The sequence below is a fragment of the Solanum verrucosum genome, unplaced genomic scaffold, assembly GCF_900185275.1.
Source record: "Solanum verrucosum unplaced genomic scaffold, falcon-dt-bn FXZP01000101.1, whole genome shotgun sequence".
In the NCBI taxonomy this organism is placed as follows: domain Eukaryota; kingdom Viridiplantae; phylum Streptophyta; class Magnoliopsida; order Solanales; family Solanaceae; genus Solanum; species Solanum verrucosum.
The window spans coordinates 2,000,506-2,015,119 of record NW_026020111.1 but is presented as its reverse complement, the minus strand read 5'-3'; the positions used below and the strand labels follow the sequence as shown (position 1 = coordinate 2,015,119).

The 14,614-nt window shown below is 37.8% G+C and overlaps 1 protein-coding gene across 1 annotated transcript in view; it reads right to left on the bottom strand.

Annotated features, from left to right (window-relative positions):
* LOC125825438 (uncharacterized) overlaps positions 1-14,614 on the bottom strand; it is a 1,130,247-nt gene that overhangs the window by 452,107 nt on the left and 663,526 nt on the right. The window lies entirely within an intron of this gene.

The following is a 14,614-nucleotide window of genomic DNA, read 5'->3' as shown; positions in this document are numbered from 1 at the left end:
TGGGTCCAATAACATCCATGCCCCAAGCGGCAAATGGCCAAGGGGAACCTATCACATCGATATCATTTGGTGGAACCCGTATAAAATCTCCATGCACTTGACACTTATGACATTTTTGCACATATCGGATGCTATCTCTCTCCATGGTCATCCAAAAATATCCGGCTTTTAGAATCTTTTTTGCCAAAGTGAACCCATTCATGTGAGGTCCACATATTCCTGCATGTATTTCTTCCAAAAGCCTTGTCGCTTCTGCGGCGTCGACGCACCTCAGCAATCCTAAATCTGAAGTCCTCCTATACAGGATTTCTCCGTTAAGGAAGAAATGATTGGCCATCCTCTTCAAAGTCCGCTTCTGGTTGCTTGTGGAATTTTCAGGATATTCTCGTGCTTCTATCAATCTTTTGATGTTATAGTACCAGGGTTTTCCATCCAGTTCCTCATCTACATGAAAACAGTATGCATGTTGATCATGTATCTCTATATCGATAGGGTCAATGTAATTCTTGTCTGGGTGTTGAATCATCGAGGACAATGTTGCCAAAGCATCGACAAATTCATTTTGAGCTCGAGGGACATGCTTGAACTCAATCCTTGTGAATCTCCTACTCAACTCTTTAATGCAATGCAGATAAGGCAGGATCTTGACATTTTTAGTGGTCCATTCTCCTTGCACCTGGTGAACCAATAAGTCGGAATCTCCTATCACCAAGAGTTCTTTGATGTTCATGTCGATGACCATCCTGAGTCCAAGAGTACAAGCTTTATATTCCGCCATGTTGTTGGTACAATAAAACCTGATCTTAGCTGAGATCGGGTAATACTGACCTATTTTTGAAATTAAGACTGCTCCTATTCCAACTCTAATAGAGTTTGATGCTCCATCAAAGAACATTCTCCATCCATCATATGACTCTGATATGTCTTCTCCTACAAACAAAACCTCTTCATCAGGGAAGTAGGTCGTGAGTGGCTTGTAATCCTGGTCCACCGATTTTCTGCGAGGTGATCAGCCAGGGCTTGTCCTTTGATAGCCTTCTGTGTCACATACACAATATCAAACTCAGTCAACAAAATTTACCACTTCGCCAGTTTACCCGTAGGCATGGGCTTCTAAAAGATGTACTTTAGTGGATCCATTCTTGAGATCAAGTACGTGGTGTATGCAGACATGTAATGCCTAAATTTTTGTGCAATCTAAGTCAAAGCGCAACATGTTCGTTCCAACAACGTGTATCTTACCTCGTATGGTGTGAACTTCTTTCTCAAATAGTAAATAGCTTGCTCTCTTCTGCCTGTCTCATCATGCTGCCCCAATACACATCCAAATGCATTATCCATGACAGATAGGTACAATAACAAAGGCTTTCCAGGCTCTAGTGGGATCAATACTGGTGGGTTGGACAAGTATTCTTTGATTCTATCAAAAGCCCTTTGGCATTCCTCTGTCCATTTTGTGGCAGCATCCTTCTTCAGTAACTTGAATATGGGTTCGCAGATCACTATAGATTGAGCTATGAACCGACTGATGTAATTCGTTCTTCCCAAGAAACTCATCACGTCTTTCCTGGTCTTGGGTGGAGGTAGCTCTTGGATTGCCTTTATTTTTGATGGATCCAACTTTATGCCTTTCCTGCTAACGATGAATCCCAATAGGTTTCCCGCAGGTACTCCAAATGCACACTTTGCTGGATTCAACTTCAGATTATACTTACGCAATCTCTCGAAGAACTTTCGTAAGTATCCAGGTGGTCTGAACTTCTTTTGGATTTGATAACGACATCATCCATGTACACTTCAATTTCCTTATGGATCATATCGTGAAAAAGGGTAGTCATGGCCCTCATGTAGGTTGCACCGACATTTTTTAGACCAAATGGCATTACTCTGTAGCAATACACTACCCATGGAGTGATAAACGCTGTCTTTTCTGCATCATCTTCATCCATCAGGATTTGGTGATACCTCGCAAATTAATCGACCAATGATTGTAACTCATGTTTTGCACAATTATCGATGAGTATATGAATATTTGGAAGAGGAAAATCATCCTTAGGACTGGCCCTGTTGAGATCTCGATAGTCCACACATATTCTGATCTTTCCATCCTTTTTTGGCACAGGCACAATATTGGCTAACCATGTGGGGTAATTTCTAACCCTTACAATGTTCGCCTCAATTTGCTTAGTTACCTCATCCTTGATCCTTAAGCTCAAATCTGGCTTGAATATTCATGTCTTTTGCTTAACAGGTAGACAAGTGGGATCAGTCGGTAATTTGTGCAAGACAATATCAATGCTCAATCCTGGCATGTCATCATAAGACCAAGCAAATATGTCAACATACTGCTTAAGCAATTATATTAACTCTTGCTTTCTTTCAGCCTCCAAATGTATGTTGACTCGTGTCTCCTTCACGATTTCCTCATCTCCTAAGTTGACAACCTCTGTTTCATCCACATTGGGTTTCTTCTGACTTTCAACCTGTTCGATCTTGCGTGGCAGATTTTCAGGCATCATGCTTTCATCATAATCTTCGTGATCTTGTTCATCATTTTCACCTTGCTCGGCGAATTCGTTACATGTCATAACCATTGAACGAGGATTTTTATTAATATGAGTGCTGAAAAGGGCAAAAAGTAAGTAAAAATAAATAGATATTTAAAATAACAAGATTTTTTTTAAAAAAAAAATAAAGGCTTTTATTTCAAAGCATTCTAGCTTTTAGAAGAGGCAAGCAACAAAAGATTGGGCATGATTCAAGCCTCAATTTGATCATATGAATTTTTTAAAATTAAGACTACTTTTCCACACCACCAGGACTCTGGTTGACATAGGGACGGGCTGGTGGTCTAATTCTGCAAGATTTCTCCAGGTTCGACATCACAGATGGTCAACTTGTTGAGATTTATCCCTTCCTCTTCTCGAGCCATGGCCACGAACAAATTGTCTATTCCTTCTGTGATGTCATCAACGCCAGCTTGATCTGGAATAGAAGATTGTTCTGGTACGAAGATTGAATCACTCGTCTCCTGGTGGGATCTTCCAAAAGGCAGGCTCGTATCCGAGTCCGGTGGTGCCTCTCTGATGCTTCAGTTGGATTGGCTCGACTATACAGTTGGACTTGGGTCCAAGTCCACTCTTTGGCTGATACCCATACTTCAACATTTCTGACGTAACCATTTTCGCTGCACTTGACAACTTGGTATCTTCAGGCTCTGCTCCCTCATTGATCCTTATAGCTTGCATGATTTCCAAAGTGTGAAAAGTGGCTCCGTCTAACTCGTTGGTGACTGGGATAAAATTAACAGAATGAATGGGGTGACTGAGTTCTTCGTGGATGGTAACTTCTGTGTGACCCCACTCAAGCTTTACACATTGATGATGAGTGGAAGGAACCGCTCTTGCCATGTGAACCCATGGTCTTCCCAACAACAGGTTGTAGTTAGATGATACATCCAGCACTTGAAATTGAATGGGGAATTCAGCCGACCCCACCTGTAATGTGAGATAGATTTCTCCAATGACACTTCTTTGCATTCCATCAAAAGCTCTAACTTTCACACGACTTTCCCTCATCTCCCCCATATTAACGCCTAAATCTCTCAAAGTGGTGAAAGGAAAGATGTTGCATCCAGAACCACCATCAATTAAAACTCGAGTCACAATTTTATCACAACATTTGACTGTGATGTGAAGCACTTTGTTGTGACCAACTCCTTCTGCAGGCAGCTCATCATCCTGGAAAGAAATCTTGTTAGCTTCCACCATTCTTCCAATCGTTGCAGCTAAGGTCTCACTTGTGGTCTCTTTTGGAATTATCACTCCGCTTAACACCTCCATCAAAACATTCCTATGAACTTCAGAACTCATAAGCAAAGACCAAATAGACATGTGGGCTGGCGTCTTCTTCAACCGAATAGTGTTTAGACTGCATCTTCTTCCAAAACTCTGCGGCTTCGGCATCGGTAACGTTCTTCTTTGGATTCTGTTATTTTTCGAGAACTCTTTGATTTAGGTCCTCTGGGGCATAACACCTCCCCGACCTAGTCATCCCTTGAGCCACGACAATGTCAATCATCTTGCCCTTGGCACTTGCTCGATAGTCCCAAGGGACTGCTTTGGTGTCATACTCAGGCTTCTTAGCAATTAGAGTGGACACTACAACTCTTGGGAGATATGTTTGGACTGCCAGAGGTTCCCTTAGTTGAACAGTGATAACAGGTTGCGCCGAAGATGTCATGGTATCCGCTTAATCTATGTTTGGATAGTCGGGGGTCCCATATTCATCATCCAGAGTAACCATGTTGACTTTCCGATTCTCATGATTAGGCAAAGGATTATTGTTCACATTGGGAGGTGTCGGAGTGCATTTGATTACTCCTCTTCTGATCAAAGACTCGATCTGGTTCTTCAAACCATAACAATCTTCTGTGTCGTGTCCTTGGACTCCCGAGTGGTAAGCACATCGCTTGTTCCCATCAAATTACGAGGGATTGGTTCAGGAATTTTTCCTTCAACTGGTTGCAGCACTCCCCCTGTCTTCAACCTCTCAAACAATTGAGCATAGGGTTCAACAATCGGTGTGTAAGCGCGAGCATTTCTATTTTCAGGATTTGGACATAGTCTCGGTGCATATGCTGGTCTATTTTGGTGAATTGGTGCTTGGACAGGGACATATGGTCTTGGAGGGTTTTGGTATGCTGGTGCTCGGGGTGGGTTATAGTGTGGTTGGGTATTATACACTGGGATGTATGAAGTATGTGCGACGATTTGGGGATTATTGGGGTATCGGTGAGATGGTCCTCCTGGTTGGTAAGTGACAGCTGAAATATCCTCTCTTTTCTTTTTGATGCCGCCAATGGAACCCGATTGTATAGCCCTACTTGCAGCTTGCAATGCGACCACAAACTGAATCTTCCCAGATTTAACACCCTCCTCTATAAAGTCTCCCATCTTGACCAACTCTGCAAACTTCTAACCCATCATTGACATCATCTTTTCAAAGTAGATACCTTTCTTAAGCTCGAATAAAGTACTTCGAGAGCTCACTCTCATCTAGTAGTGGTTGCAACCTCGCGGCCTCAATTCTCCAACGTCGTGCATATTCCTGGAAATTCTTAGATGGCTACTTATGTATATTGGCCAATGAGAATCTGTCAGCAGTAATTTCAGTATTGAATCTGAAATGAATCATGAAGTCCTCAACCATTTCCTGCCTGTCACGCCATTTGCGAGGGTCTTGGCGGGTATACCAAGTTAATGCTTCTCCAGACAAACTCCGAATGAACAACTTCATCCTCAACTTCTCATTTCTCCCTACACCGACTAACTTGTCACAGTATGCCCTTAAATGTGCGTGAGGGTCACCCTTTCCATCGAACATGTCAAACTTCGGTGGTTTGTACCCTACCGGCATGTCAATGTCTGGATGGATGCACAAATCATCATAATCCAGACTCTCTGTTCCTATAGTGACTTGTAAGCTTTTCAATGCTTTTATCAGACCCTGAAGCTGGGCATTTATCGACGCATCTTCTTTCAACTGAGCATCTTTCTCCATTTCTTCATATTTATCGACCTCGTATGGGACATTAACCACAGCTGGCATAATGAAGGTAGGAGCCCCAGCGGCGTATACGAGTGGAACATGTGGCTCATAGGGAGCGGCGACATGTGCCCCAAGTATCTGTTGCAGTGTAGGTATGCTAGGGTTACGGTTGGAAAGGTCGGGAATTGTCCTGACTGCGGTTGGAGAAGCTAGTGGAACTTGACCGTGAGTAGGAGCGCGTTAAGTTTGTTCTGGTTGATTTGGCAAGTGAGCTTTTGCGAAGCAGATAGGCGTCTCGAAAGTAGGGAAAGTGGTAGCCGATAATTTGGCCAAGTCTCACACTTGGCGTAATTCTTCCCTCAAGATCTCAAGTTCTTGCTCCATGTGAGCCATTTTCTCTCCATTTTGGATGTCTATCATGTTTCGAGAACCTTCGGGGTTCTCAATAGGTATCATTATGTTTGCAGCAGCGTTGAAGTCGTCTTTATCAGTCATCTTTCTTTTTGATCAATGGTTGTATCGTGAGTCAGCCAGTTTGCAAGTCGACACAAATCAATGTACTTTTGGGGATAAATGACGAAAAAGAAAAGAAAACAGAGAAAAAAAAAGGAAACTATGTTAGTTTGGGAAATATTGAAAGCTGTAACAAATAAGTAGATGTAACACATATATACGCCAATTCGGCGACATTCAAAGCGCGTCCTAACATAAAACCTCTTTTTGCCTATGGTAGGCCTATGTTGCAATTAGTTTGATAATAAATGATCCATTTAAACATATTTCAGATTTGGAGCAAACATAACTTCATTGATTACGGTTTGGCTATTACAACGATGTAGGCGGTCAGAAGCCGAAGAAATGAAAGTACATGGGTGGCCATAAGGCGTACAAGAGGGATAGGCCACATGGAACTTTAAAGAGCTTATGAGGGAATTCAAAGAAGAAAGATGATCTACGGCCAGGTTGGAGCATCATCATCATCATCATCGTCCATATCATAGTAAGGACCTGGGTGATACTCTGGAGATTCGTCGATTTTCCATTCCCAATTGTTTGAATCTTCCCTTTCATCAAACCCCGTGGAACCATATTCTGAGTGAGCGTATTCTACTGTTGGAACATGTTCATCCTCTATATGCATCACTCCTCCATCTCTAGGGTCATACAAATTAGGGTCATGCTCTGAGTATTCTTCTGGATTCTCTTCCATCTCCTCAGTCGGCTCTCTAGGATCCTCTTCTGGGTCTTTCTCCATCTCTTCATTCGGTTCATCATCAACTACCTGTATGAGATGGTCGATAGATCGTGGGGTCACTTGCTGATACATAGTCGTAGTGATGTGTATGAGGTTCAATAGCTCCATGCCAATTTGATTTGACCTTTGAGTGTCTGTGAACCCCAAAATTCCCTCATAGCTAGGCCTAGCGAGAATTCCTCCTATCATAAACTAAGTATAATATTCAGGCGTGCACCATGATTCAACTCCCATGTCTGAGTCAAGGATACCGCACCATCCTTGTACCAAAGCGGCGATCCTTTCAATCGGAATTCTTTCTTCATAATTGACCTCTATCAATGTCATATTTGACCATAGAGGAACGCCTTGGGTAATCCCAAACTGCCGGAGGACTCTTAAAGGTGCGTAGGGCTGGAAGCCTTCCAACCCAATCAACCAATGAAATAGGCCTGGTTAGTTCTCAACAAAGCTCGACAATGGACCCACGGTAGTCGCCATTGAATGCGGTTCCCTGTGAGGTGGGTCAGGAAAAGGCGCCAAGCATCTTCATCATTTGGGGCATCCCACATGCTCAATCTAGTTGCATGGCTTCTGATTTTGTTGCGTAAGTCTGCTTCAACGCCATTTTCTGCATGTCTTTGATAAAACTGTTCCAACACCCAAATCTGCAGCAACAAGTTACTTCCCTTAAAGTGATCATATCCTCTAGAGCAGAGGGATAATGATCGAAATATTTCAGCCAAGATCATGGGTACGATGGTCACTCTAATAGGTCCCCTAAACATGAAGATGACCATAGGCAGTAGGTTGATGTTGACACACCCCTTTTTCTTTGGGAATATCATAATACCCAAAAAGGCCGTCACGAAGACAATAGCCCTGAGTCTCTCCCAATCAACCCTGGAGATGAAGAATTCTTGATGGAACGTATCATAGCTATCTCGACGACCGAACCTTTTACACAAATAATCCAACTTGACCCATCCTTCATCAACTCTTCGCAAACATTGGCCTACCCTCAAACCCAAAGACGGGAGAAAACTGATTCCTGATGTAGTGCGCGGGGCCAAAGGTACTCTATCATCCAACGGTAAGTCAACAATTTGACTTATCTCTTCCAATGTTGGTGTGGTTTCGAAATCTGTGAACTGGAAGGTCACCGTTGTTGGTTGACAAAATTCAATCATTAGAGTAATGAGTGACTTGTTTGCCTCCACATTCAGCAAATTAGTTAACGACCCTAAGTGTAGCATAATCTTATTTTCATAGGCCACTCGAATGTTTCCCCACCACTCTTTCAAAGTTCGGGGAACCTCAGTCATCATCCTAATATCTGGAAGGTTTTGGTTGATTTGCATCTGAAATAAAGGGTAAAGGGTATGATCAGTTTATTTGCTCCAAATCCGTTAAGTGTTTAAGTTTTGATAATTTATATCAATTTCACACAAAGCTTATGTCGTTAAGTTTTAAGAAGAAAATCATTGACATTTAGGTGGTTTCCTTAATGCAACGATAATATCGTATATTGTCTTGCCTAAGGCTATGCAACATGATCTATTCTAAGAATAAAAATTTTTCCTATATGATTAAGAGTGGGACTGAGTAATTGCGAGAAGGTGCACTATCTTAATTGCACCATCTATGAAACTAAAGAATCCAAAGAGAGTTTCGGAGTAGTGCAGGAACACCCCTCGCGTGTACAGTGTGTGCGTGTACGAACAAGACTCGATAAAATGTGCAAATGACAATGTAGGGAAAGCAGTAACAAGTAGTCTTTTAAAAGAAATATGGAACACAAGCTTGGATTTCACTTGCGACCTTTCAGTCAAAGAAATATATCTAAAACAAGCTGAAAAATAAACACGTAATCACAAATGTTGCTCATAAATTGAGTTTTTCTAAGGTTAAAACCTAAGTAAGGTCCCCAACAGAGTCGCCATGCTGTCGCACCCTATTTCGAACAGATCGAAACAGTTCACAACATAATATGGCTGACACCCTGATTTTGGAAAAAAATGTTTTATTTGTTGTAGAGTCGCCACCTAAATTTTAAGGAAAATATTAGGAAAACCATTTTTTAAAATATGTAAATGTAAACTCTGTTTTGATTTGCGAAACCAGTGAGATTCTGAGTAAGAGTTTTGGTTACTCTAGAGGAAGGTGTTAAGCACCCCTGAGAGCTTATCCGAGGAAAGTCTTTAAACTCAATTTAGGAAAATATGATTAGGAAATCTTGTTTATTTATTTTTTTTAAAAATCAATGATAAGTTAATTGGTTAGTTTAACAAAAGAGTAAAATACAAGATACGACATATATATGCCTTATAAAATAGATTTAATAGCAGTATTTTATCATGTAAAAATAAATAAATATTATGTACTTAAAAGTATGCTAATTTTTTATATGTTTAAAAAATATAAATGGATCATAGTAAAGTTATCCTAAGAAATATATAGATGTTGAATTTATGAAAATATGTCATTTCATTAAGACGTGAAAAATAAAATAAGAGAGTAGTGGAGTGCAGATATGTAGAAAAATAATGTGTATATTAAAGTACAAGGATTTATAAATTATAACTAAAAAATAAGTAACATTTATAAAAGCGATATTAGATATGAGAAAATAATAATGATAATATGAAGTGCAACAAAATAATAAGTTACGTATAGAGAAAACTAAAAAAAATATAGATTTTGTACCTTTTTACGTATTACATATAAATATATATGTACCTTGTATTTTGAACCTGTTAGCATACCTAAAATCTTCAAATAACGTGTTAAGAAATTAAATATTATTCGTAATATTTGATTTTAGAGATAATAATAGTGACAAATAAATTTATTTTATTTTTTATAAAGGAGATGATTTAAAAAATATAAAATGAGCCTAGTTATTGGTGTCTCACCCCAAATCATTATCCTTCTACCTTTACTTTTAAAGAATCTAAAAAATAGCCTAATTATTTCAAAGATAATGAATTAGGCATCTAAATATTTAACTAAAAATGCTAAAGTAGCTCCTATTGGTCTATTTAACTTATGTAATTATACGTAAGAGACTTTGGTTATCCTAAAGGGAAGGATTGAAAGCTCACTTTTTTTAAGATTTGTTGAAACGTAGTTAATCGATCAAAATTAGATTAATTAAAAGAGGACTAAAAAATATTTAAGAAAAATATAAAAATCCGAATATAAATTAGCCTTAAAAAAAAAGATTGAGAAAATGGATCTCAAAAGTGAAACAATGTCTACTATGATTTTAGAGATGCATTTTTTATGAAAAAACTAATGTAACAAAAGTTTTTAAGGGCTAAGGAAGCCAAATTTGGCATATGTAACACACACGCTTGACTAGAAAAAGAAGGGTGTTTTATTTTATTTGAAACCTACATCTTCATCTCTTAAAGCTGCCTATTTAAAGTCCTCTCAAAGAGCTGTGTGTTTTACTCTAAATAAATCAATATTTGTACAAAACATTTCTCATTTATACGTTCTAATAAATTTATGTTCTTGTCTTCAAGGTTGTACCTTCAATACTTAACTTGCTATACTTTAAAGCCCTTAAAACGTGATGCTTTTAAACTTTTTTTAAAAAAATATGCACCAAAGTACATCACTTTGAACTCAAAACACCACATCATAAAGCTCTCATGACATAGCATTTTTGTTCCAAAAAATACATATATTTTGCACTAAAAATCTGCACTGCCGGGCTGTTTAAAGCAGCAGTTTTTACCTCTAAAAATCTGCATTTTAGCTGAAATCTTACACTTTAAAGCCCACAAAAAGGTTGTGTTTTGGACACCAAAAAAAACCTGCAGTTTCACACTCAAAAACTGCACCTTTTGAGCTTAAAATTCAACACTTTTCAACTTCAAAGCGCTGCACTTTTGAGACCCAAAATAAACTTTAAGTTGCTAAACTTATATTCTAAACACTTTTTTATAAATCCACAACATTTGAAAACATTATTCCCATAAGAACTTGTTTATAAAAAAAAAACATGTTCTCATGACTGGAAAAAATGCATCCAAGTAACAAATAAACTTAGTTGAAAATATGTTATTGTAAATTAAATAACTATAATAAACTAAATATCTAAGGGGATGGAGATAAACGACCATGTCTTACTATCGCTCTCAATAGGTTTCTATAAACCCAAAAAAATAAAGCAAGCATAAATATAAATATAAAACATTAATATGGAAAAATGTTAGTCAAAATAGCAACACATATATGTATTTATAAAACACGTGAAATTTTGAAGTGGGGAGGAAGCATAGGACACTATTGACACGATGAAGGTTGCTAGACACAAGCGATAATGTAGGCGAGCACAAATCTGATTTGGGCAGATAATTGGAGTCGCATCATAACTCCAAATGCGCTCCCAAGTGTACATGTGAAATAAAGAAAAGAAAAAGGATTAGCATAACACATGTTACCGGTTAAATTGTACGAATATAGTAAGTAATTGAGGAGGACATTCGTACTAAATTCCAATTGAAAGAAACCAGGATGCCAATGATAAAGATGGAACATAAATTACACAGGGTATACTTACAGGAATGGTTTGAGAGAATTCCAAATTTAAACCAACTTAACTAATAACTTTGGAAAAAAAAAAAAGAATTCATGGGAAGATAAGAAGTTAGCATTTGTCATTTTAAAAGGGAAGTGATAAAGAGTCTCCATAGGAAGGTGATATCAAACCAGAGAAGAGATCAAATGTTCCTAGTACTTGACCTCTCATGCCATACATTTCCACTACATGCTCAAGCTAAATTAACACATGCATATAGTTGTGTTTATCAATTTAGGCAGATCACAAAAAGATATCATTGGCTCTCTTTGAAAATTGAAACAGAGAACTGAAAGAATAGAGAATCAAATTGAAATCACTTAGTCAAAGAAGAGATACAACTATCTTAAAACATGAAGTAGAATATGAATCTAACTTAAGTTATTACACCATGACTTGATCATAATAACCAGTTAACGCTAAGCCTTGTTATATATGAGCAAATGCGAGGAGGTTTAAAGAAAGACATGGACTAAATTTGAACTATAATGGAAGGTAAAAATTTAAATTTAAACTTTAAGATTTTGTTTTAATCATACTAACGATCAATGACAGATTCTACGATGAGCTGCGATGCTAAACTAAAGGAAACATGTAACTTTCAAGGTTTTCAATAGGGAACTAATGCATAAATATGAGATTACTTTTGTGTTTAGACTTCATCAATTTTTTACAAACCAAAATACGTCATTCTCGAACAATACGAAATTATGAAGGAGTCTAGAATGGATCAACTGATTCTTTATTACTTAATACAGACGTTGAACAAAATGGAAGAGCAAAATTTAAGGAGCTAACATATTCTAAATCGAATCGGGACGGAGCAACTGTATACCATAGAGTTAAAAAAAGAAAAACTCTAGGCAAGACAAGCTTTAGATGAATCTTACAACAAAGCTATTAAAGTTGAACCTCTGCCAAACATTAGAAAAGGTAATTTAAACTTTTGGCTAAAAATAAAGTTAGAGTTAACAGATTCAGCGATCAATTCGACAAGATTAGAACGCATTAGTGGACGAATTGAAATCCATGTACTATCAACATATTCAACAACACATACGAGCTAGGCTTTTGACTACTATTAATACATGGAATTCCCAACAAATCTCCACACAAAACGGAAGTAGGAAGAAGTAAAGAAATCAATCAGCCCAAGCTTAGAATGATTAGATCAGCCACATACAGAATATTACAAGAAACACAAACCAAAAAACGCACAGAGAGAATTTTTTTTACCTTTTTGGAGCAGCAAACTAAGGCTTTGACGTCAAAGATTCCAACTTCGAACTCCATCCCGAACTCAAACTCGAGAAGCAAAGAGAAAAGAGACAAACAAACAGTTGATTCTCAGATTTTTGGATTGTTTTTCTCCCTATTTTTGGATTGTTTTTTTTTTGAGATTTTTTTGAATGCCCTCGATTGAGAACCCAAGGGGTCTTTTATAGGTAATTTTGGAGAGGCTTCCACTTTCATACCCATAAGATTAAGGGTGAGACGAACCAAAATCCGATGGTTCTTCGCATCCCCCACTTTTCAGGCGGAGCAATGATGATGGTCGAGACTTCTAGGCCTGCTTTGGGTCAAAATAAATTGGAAAAGATGTAAAGTTGATAGAAAAGGGGGCTGTGATTGATAGACGGCGGAGATAATGTTCGAAACCGCCGGGTATTTCCATTTTCCGGCAGTCCGGAGTTGATGGGAGAGTATCGTGTTGAAGCGGTCATGGCAGGAGGACGTTGGGAAGGAGGAGATGTTTGGGGATATGATGTTATGGGAAAGGGGCAATGTCTTGGGGAAAAGAATAGACTGAAACGGCTTGTACTACCTTGGTGAAAAGAAGAAGCAGACGTTTCTTTTTCTTTATGGGGAAGGGGAGAAACGTTGGGGTCTTTAGGGAGGAAGAAAGGTCTTGATTAATTTGGGCCGTCCGATCATTTGATCGGACGGTTGGTAAAAATAAAGAGTTTAAAAATAAATAATATATATATATATATATATATATAGATATATAATAGTAAAAGGATGAATTAATTGAGGCCGTTTGATTAGATTGTAAGGCTGAGATTGAATCTAAAGAAAGCACAATCCATGTGCTCGCCTACGTGGCATACACGGATTGGCCGATTTAATAAGACTTGGATTGCCAAATTTGCTCAAATTGAATTCATTTAAATTACAACTACTTTCTTTATTAAATAGCCATAAGTGATAATTATTTTGCAAGATTAGCTTATTTGATAAAATTAGTCACTCTTAAAATTAAATTAATATAAATTAGTAAATCATCAATTAACTAAGCTTTCTAATTTTAATAAATGTACGAAAAATATCTATTGCGACAAAAGGAATTATATTTGAACCAAAATAGATTCAATTCTTAAGAAGAACAACATTTATTTAAAAAAATGAGAAAGTAAGTAGTAATATAATATATTTAATTTTTATAAGAAATAACATTTAAAAAATAAATTTAACAAGTCAAATAAATAATTAAAATTTTTTGTATCCCTATAAAAAATTTCATAACATATATATTTTATTATTATTATTATTATTATAATTATTACTATAGTTAAATGTGGAGAGCCAAAATTGGGTGTCAACAGACAGATTGCATGCCTTCTCCTTCTCCAGCGGATACCACATTCCAATTGTCCAAACATGGTGAAACCTTTGATGATCCATCATTATTTAGGAGCATTGTTGGGGCTCTTCAATATGCGACCGTTACACGACCAGAGATCTCCTTCTCGGTTAGTCGTGTTTGTCAATACATGCAGAATCCTACATTGGATCATTAGAAAGCCGTGAAACGGATCCTTCGCTATCTCAAAGTCTCCTTTACACATGGTATATCCATCACACCAGAGGCGGATCTAGGATTTAGAGTCACTGGGTGCCAAGCAGAGGCAGACCCACATGATTTGATAGGGGTGCATGTGCATCTGTTAACTTCAAAAAAAATCATGTGTATATATGTATATCTATCGTGTGAAACTGACATAAAGTAGGATATAATCAACAGTGCACCCATAAGAAGCGTAGGAGTGCCCTTGTTTAGTTGGTACAAGCCGGAGGAACCACTCGCGAGAATACGGTTCAAATCTAGCTAGAGTCTTATTTCATTATTTTTATTTTAAGTTTAGCTTAGAAATCATATTTGAGTCATTAGTTACCAATCAAATACTACATTATTCGTTAATTGTAGTAAAAGTTTCGTTAATTACCTAAATTAAGAT